Here is a 7930-nt window from a genome sequence, read left to right as displayed (position 1 = left end):
CAGTTTGAATTTTTAGGTTTCACTCTGTTTTCTCCTGTATTGATAGATGTATTTGGAACTCTAAATCCAACACGGTTTGTGCTAGCTTCTTGAAACTTGACACAGTAAAGTAGTTTCACGTTCTGTCTCTATGTTTTGTTTCCTCTTGATGTAGCCCTAAGCAGTGACTGGCGAGAAACACTTCCATGGAAAGGGGTTTCCAAGCTTCCAAAAATTACGAATCTCCAGAAATCTCAGCAAATATTTTTTCACCCAAACTGGATGATACTTTCAGGTAATGATCAGTACACTAAGGCGACTTGGTTCCCCAAATGTCGTTCTTCTATGTTGAAGCGTTCATTTCCAGTAACAGTTTGAATTTTTAGGTTTCACTCTGTTTTCTCCTATATTGATACATGTATTTGGAACTCTAAATCCAACACGGTTTGTGCTAGCTTCTTGAAACTTGACACAGTAAAGTAGTTACACGTTCTGTCTCTATGTTTTGTTTCCTCTTGATGTAGCCCTAAGCAGTGACTGGCGAGAAACACTTTCATGGAAAGGGGTTGCCAAGCTTCCAAAAATTATGAATCTCCAGAAATCTCAGCAAATATTTTTTCACCCAAACTGGATGATACTTTCAGGTAATGATCAGTACACTAAGGCGACTTGGTTCCCCAAATGTCGTTCTTCTATGTTGAAGCGTTCATTTCCAGTAACAGTTTGAATTTTTAGGTTTCACTCTGTTTTCTCCTATATTGATACATGTATTTGGAACTCTAAATCCAACACGGTTTGTGCTAGCTTCTCAAACTTGACACAGTAAAGTAGTTTCACGTTCTGTCTCTATGTTTTGTTTCCTCTTGATGTAGCCCTAAGCAGTGACTGGCGAGAAACACTTTCATGGAAAGGGGTTGCCAAGCTTCCAAAAATTACGAATCTCCAGAAATCTCAGCAAATATTTTTTCACCCAAACTGGATGATACTTTCAGGTAATGATCAGTACACTAAGGCGACTTGGTTCCCCAAATGTCGTTCTTCTATGTTGAAGCGTTCATTTCCTGTAACAGTTTGAATTTTTAGGTTTCACTCTGTTTTCTCCTATATTGATACATATATTTGGAACTCTAAATCCAACACGGTTTGTGCTAGCTTCTTGAAACTTGACACAGTAAAGTAGTTTCATGTTCTGTCTCTATGTTTTGTTTCCTCTTGATGTAGCCCTAAGCAGTGACTGGCGAGAAACACTTTCATGGAAAGGGGTTGCCAAGCATCCAAAAATTACGAATCTCCAGAAATCTCAGCAAATATTTTTTCACCCAAACTGGATGATACTTTCAGGTAATGATCAGTACACTAAGGCGACTTGGTTCCCCAAATGTCGTTCTTCTATGTTGAAGCGTTCATTTCCAGTAACAGTTTGAATTGTTAGGTTTCACTCTGTTTTCTCCTATATTGATACATGTATTTGGAACTCTAAATCCAACACGGTTTGTGCTAGCTTCTTGAAACTTGACACAGTAAAGTAGTTTCACGTTCTGTCTCTATGTTTTGTTTCCTCTTGATGTAGCCCTAAGCAGTGACTGGCGAGAAACACTTTCATGGAAAGGGGTTGCCAAGCTTCCAAAAATTACGAATCTCCAGAAATCTCAGCAAATATTTTTTCACCCAAACTGGATGATACTTTCAGGTAATGATCAGTACACTAATGCGACTTGGTTCCCCAAATGTCGTTCTTCTATGTTGAAGCGTTCCTTTCCAGTAACAGTTTCAATTTTTAGGTTTCACTCTGTTTTCTCCTATATTGATACATGTATTTGAAACTCTAAATCCAACACGGTTTGTGCTAGCTTCTTGAAACTTGACACAGTAAAGTAGTTTCACGTTCTGTCTCTATGTTTTGTTTCCTCTTGATGTAGCCCTAAGCAGTGACTGGCGAGAAACACTTTCATGGAAAGGGGTTGCCAAGCTTCCAAAAATTACGAATCTCCAGAAATCTCAGCAAATATTTTTTCACCCAAACTGGATGATACTTTCAGGTAATGATCAGTACACTAAGGCGACTTGGTTCCCCAAATGTCGTTCTTCTATGTTGAAGCGTTCATTTCCAGTAACAGTTTGAATTTTTAGGTTTCACTCTGTTTTCTCCTATATTGATACATGTATTTGGAACTCTAAATCCAACACGGTTTGTGTTAGCTTCTTGAAACTTGACACAGTAAAGTAGTTTCACGTTCTGTCTCTATGTTTTGTTTCCTCTTGATGTAGCCCTAAGCAGTGACTGGCGAGAAACACTTCCATGGAAAGGGGTTTCCAAGCTTCCAAAAATTACGAATCTCCAGAAATCTCAGCAAATATTTTTTCACCCAAACTGGATGATACTTTCAGGTAATGATCAGTACACTAAGGCGACTTGGTTCCCCAAATGTCGTTCTTCTATGTTGAAGCGTTCATTTCCAGTAACAGTTTGAATTTTTAGGTTTCACTCTGTTTTCTCCTATATTGATACATGTATTTGGAACTCTAAATCCGACACGGTTTGTGCTAGCTTCTCAAACTTGACACAGTAAAGTAGTTTCACGTTCTGTCTCTATGTTTTGTTTCCTCTTGATGTAGCCCTAAGCAGTGACTGGCGAGAAACACTTTCATGGAAAGGGGTTGCCAAGCTTCCAAAAATTACGAATCTCCAGAAATCTCAGCAAATATTTTTTCACCCAAACTGGATGATACTTTCAGGTAATGATCAGTACACTAAGGCGACTTGGTTCCCCAAATGTCGTTCTTCTATGTTGAAGCGTTCATTTCCAGTAACAGTTTGAATTTTTAGGTTTCACTCTGTTTTCTCCTATATTGATACATGTATTTGGAACTCTAAATCCAACACGGTTTGTGCTAGCTTCTTGAAACTTGACACAGTAAAGTAGTTTCACGTTCTGTCTCTATGTTTTGTTTCCTCTTGATGTACCCCTAAGCAGTGACTGGCGAGAAACACTTTCATGGAAAGGGGTTGCCAAGCTTCCAAAAATTACGAATCTCCAGAAATCTCAGGAAATGTTTTTTCACCCAAACTGGATGATACTTTCAGGTAATGATCAGTACACTAAGGCGACTTGGTTCCCCAAATTTCGTTCTTCTATGTTGAAGCGTTCATTTCCAGTAACAGTTTGAATTTTTAGGTTTCACTCTGTTTTCTCCTATATTGATACATGTATTTGGAACTCTAAATCCAACACGGTTTGTGCTAGCTTCTTGAAACTTGAAACAGTAAAGTAGTTTCACGTTCTATCTCTATGTTTTGTTTTCTCTTGATGTAGCCCTAAGCACTGACTGGTGTGAAACACTTTCATGGAAAGGGGTTGCCAAGCATCCAAAAATTACGAATCTCCAGAAATCTCAGCAAATATTTTTTCACCCAAACTGGATGATACTTTCAGGTAATGATCAGTACACTAAGGCGACTTGGTTCCCCAAATGTCGTTCTTCTATGTTGAAGCGTTCATTTCCAGTAACAGTTTGAATTTTTAGGTTTCACTCTGTTTTCTCCTATATTGATAGATGTATTTGGAACTCTAAATCCAACACGGTTTCTGCTAGCTTCTTGAAACTTGACACAGTAAAGTAGTTTCACGTTCTGTCTCTATGTTTTGTTTCCTCTTGATGTAGCCCTAAGCAGTGACGGGCGAGAAACACTTCCATGGAAAAGGGTTGCCAAGCTTCCAAAAATTACGAATCTCCAGAAATCTCAGCAAATATTTTTTCACCCAAACTGGATGATACTTTCAGGTAATGATCAGTACACTAATGCGACTTGGTTCCCCAAATGTCGTTCTTCTATGTTGAAGCGTTCCTTTCCAGTAAGAGTTTGAATTTTTAGGTTTCACTCTGTTTTCTCCTATATTGATACATGTATTTGGAACTCTAAATCCAACACGGTTTGTGCTAGCTTCTTGAAACTTGACACAGTAAAGTAGTTTCACGTTCTGTCTCTATGTTTTGTTTCCTCTTGATGTAGCCCTAAGCAGTGACTGGCGAGAAACACTTTCATGGAAAGGGGTTGCCAAGCTTCCAAAAATTACGAATCTCCAGAAATCTCAGCAAATATTTTTTCACCCAAACTGGATGATACTTTCAGGTAATGATCAGTACACTAATGCGACTTGGTTCCCCAAATGTCGTTCTTCTATGTTGAAGCGTTCATTTCCAGTAACAGTTTGAATTTTTAGGTTTCACTCTGTTTTCTCCTATATTGATACATGTATTTGGAACTCTAAATCCAACACGGTTTGTGCTAGCTTCTTGAAACTTGACACAGTAAAGTAGTTTCACGTTCTGTCTCTATGTTTTGTTTCCTCTTGATGTAGCCCTAAGCAGTGACTGGCGAGAAACACTTTCATGGAAAGGGGTTGCCAAGCTTCCAAAAATTACGAATCTCCAGAAATCTCAGCAAATATTTTTTCACCCAAACTGGATGATACTTTCAGGTAATGATCAGTACACTAAGGCGACTTGGTTCCCCAAATGTCGTTCTTCTATGTTGAAGCGTTCATTTCCAGTAACAGTTTGAATTTTTAGGTTTCACTCTGTTTTCTCCTATATTGATACATGTATTTGGAACTCTAAATCCAACACGGTTTGTGCTAGCTTCTTGAAACTTGACACAGTAAAGTAGTTTCACGTTCTGTCTCTATGTTTTGTTTCCTCTTGATGTATCCCTAAGCAGTGACTGGCGAGAAACACTTTCATGGAAAGGGGTTGCCAAGCTTCCAAAAATTACGAATCTCCAGAAATCTCAGCAAATATTTTTTCACCCAAACTGGATGATACTTTCAGGTAATGATCAGTACACTAAGGCGACTTGGTTCCCCAAATGTCGTTCTTCTATGTTGAAGCGTTCATTTCCTGTAACAGTTTGAATTTTTAGGTTTCACTCTGTTTTCTCCTATATTGATACATATATTTGGAACTCTAAATCCAACACGGTTTGTGCTAGCTTCTTGAAACTTGACACAGTAAAGTAGTTTCACGTTCTGTCTCTATGTTTTGTTTCCTCTTGATGTAGCCCTAAGCAGTGACTGGCGAGAAACACTTTCATGGAAAGGGGTTGCCAAGCTTCCAAAAATTACGAATCTCCAGAAATCTCAGGAAATGTTTTTTCACCCAAACTGGATGATACTTTCAGGTAATGATCAGTACACTAAGGCGACTTGGTTCCCCAAATTTCGTTCTTCTATGTTGAAGCGTTCATTTCCAGTAACAGTTTGAATTTTTAGGTTTCACTCTGTTTTCTCCTATATTGATACATGTATTTGGAACTCTAAATCCAACACGGTTTGTGCTAGCTTCTTGAAACTTGAAACAGTAAAGTAGTTTCACGTTCTATCTCTATGTTTTGTTTTCTCTTGATGTAGCCCTAAGCACTGACTGGTGTGAAACACTTTCATGGAAAGGGGTTGCCAAGCATCCAAAAATTACGAATCTCCAGAAATCTCAGCAAATATTTTTTCACCCAAACTGGATGATACTTTCAGGTAATGATCAGTACACTAAGGCGACTTGGTTCCCCAAATGTCGTTCTTCTATGTTGAAGCGTTCATTTCCAGTAACAGTTTGAATTTTTAGGTTTCACTCTGTTTTCTCCTATATTGATACATGTATTTGGAACTCTAAATCCAACACGGTTTCTGCTAGCTTCTTGAAACTTGACACAGTAAAGTAGTTTCACGTTCTGTCTCTATGTTTTGTTTCCTCTTGATGTAGCCCTAAGCAGTGACGGGCGAGAAACACTTCCATGGAAAAGGGTTGCCAAGCTTCCAAAAATTACGAATCTCCAGAAATCTCAGCAAATATTTTTTCACCCAAACTGGATGATACTTTCAGGTAATGATCAGTACACTAATGCGACTTGGTTCCCCAAATGTCGTTCTTCTATGTTGAAGCGTTCCTTTCCAGTAACAGTTTGAATTTTTAGGTTTCACTCTGTTTTCTCCTATATTGATACATGTATTTGGAACTCTAAATCCAACACGGTTTGTGCTAGCTTCTTGAAACTTGACACAGTAAAGTAGTTTCACGTTCTGTCTCTATGTTTTGTTTCCTCTTGATGTAGCCCTAAGCAGTGACTGGCGAGAAACACTTTCATGGAAAGGGGTTGCCAAGCTTCCAAAAATTACGAATCTCCAGAAATCTCAGCAAATATTTTTTCACCCAAACTGGATGATACTTTCAGGTAATGATCAGTACACTAATGCGACTTGGTTCCCCAAATGTCGTTCTTCTATGTTGAAGCGTTCATTTCCAGTAACAGTTTGAATTTTTAGGTTTCACTCTGTTTTCTCCTATATTGATACATGTATTTGGAACTCTAAATCCAACACGGTTTGTGCTAGCTTCTTGAAACTTGACACAGTAAAGTAGTTTCACGTTCTGTCTCTATGTTTTGTTTCCTCTTGATGTAGCCCTAAGCAGTGACTGGCGAGAAACACTTTCATGGAAAGGGGTTGCCAAGCTTCCAAAAATTACGAATCTCCAGAAATCTCAGCAAATATTTTTTCACCCAAACTGGATGATACTTTCAGGTAATGATCAGTACACTAAGGCGACTTGGTTCCCCAAATGTCGTTCTTCTATGTTGAAGCGTTCATTTCCTGTAACAGTTTGAATTTTTAGGTTTCACTCTGTTTTCTCCTATATAGATACATGTATTTGGAACTCTAAATCCAACACGGTTTGTGCTAGCTTCTTGAAACTTGACACAGTAAAGTAGTTTCACGTTCTATCTTTATGTTTTCTTTCCTCTTGATGTAGCCCTAAGCAGTGACTGGCGAGAAACACTTCCATGGAAAGGGGTTGCCAAGCTTCCAAAAATTATGTATCTCCAGAAATCTCAGCAAATATTTTTTTAACCCAAACTGGATGATACTTTCAGGTAATGATCAGTACACTAATGCGACTTGGTTCCCCAAATGTCGTTCTTCTATGTTGAAGCGTTCCTTTCCAGTAACAGTTTGAATTTTTAGGTTTCACTCTGTTTTCTCCTATATTGATACATGTATTTGAAACTCTAAATCCAACACGGTTTGTGCTAGCTTCTTGAAACTTGACACAGTAAAGTAGTTTCACGTTCTATCTCTATGTTTTGTTTCCTCTTGATGTAGCCCTAAGCAGTGACTGGCGAGAAACACTTCCATGGAAAGGGGTTGCCAAGCTTCCAAAAATTACGAATCTCCAGAAATCTCAGCAAATATTTTTTCAACCAAACTGGATGATACTTTCAGGTAATGATCAGTACACTAAGGCGACTTGGTTCCCCAAATGTCGTTCTTCTATGTTGAAGCGTTCATTTCCAGTAACAGTTTGAATTTTTAGGTTTCACTCTGTTTTCTCCTATATTGATACATGTATTTGGAACTCTAAATCCAACACGGTTTGTGCTAGCTTCTTGAAACTTGACACAGTAAAGTAGTTTCACGTTCTGTCTCTATGTTTTGTTTCCTCTTGATGTAGCCCTAAGCAGTGACTGGCGAGAAACACTTCCATGGAAAGGGGTTTCCAAGCTTCCAAAAATTACGAATCTCCAGAAATCTCAGCAAATATTTTTTCACCCAAACTGGATGATACTTTCAGGTAATGATCAGTACACTAAGGCGACTTGGTTCCCCAAATGTCGTTCTTCTATGTTGAAGCGTTCATTTCCAGTAACAGTTTGAATTTTTAGGTTTCACTCTGTTTTCTCCTATATTGATACATGTATTTGGAACTCTAAATCCAACACGGTTTGTGCTAGCTTCTCAAACTTGACACAGTAAAGTAGTTTCACGTTCTGTCTCTATGTTTTGTTTCCTCTTGATGTAGCCCTAAGCAGTGACTGGCGAGAAACACTTTCATGGAAAGGGGTTGCCAAGCTTCCAAAAATTACGAATCTCCAGAAATCTCAGCAAATATTTTTTCACCC

The sequence above is a fragment of the Spermophilus citellus genome, assembly GCF_964194105.1.
Source record: "Spermophilus citellus genome assembly, contig: SCAFFOLD_59, whole genome shotgun sequence".
Taxonomy (NCBI): Eukaryota; Metazoa; Chordata; class Mammalia; order Rodentia; family Sciuridae; genus Spermophilus; species Spermophilus citellus.
The sequence above is the reverse complement of the archived record's forward strand: the minus strand, read 5'-3'. Positions refer to the sequence as shown.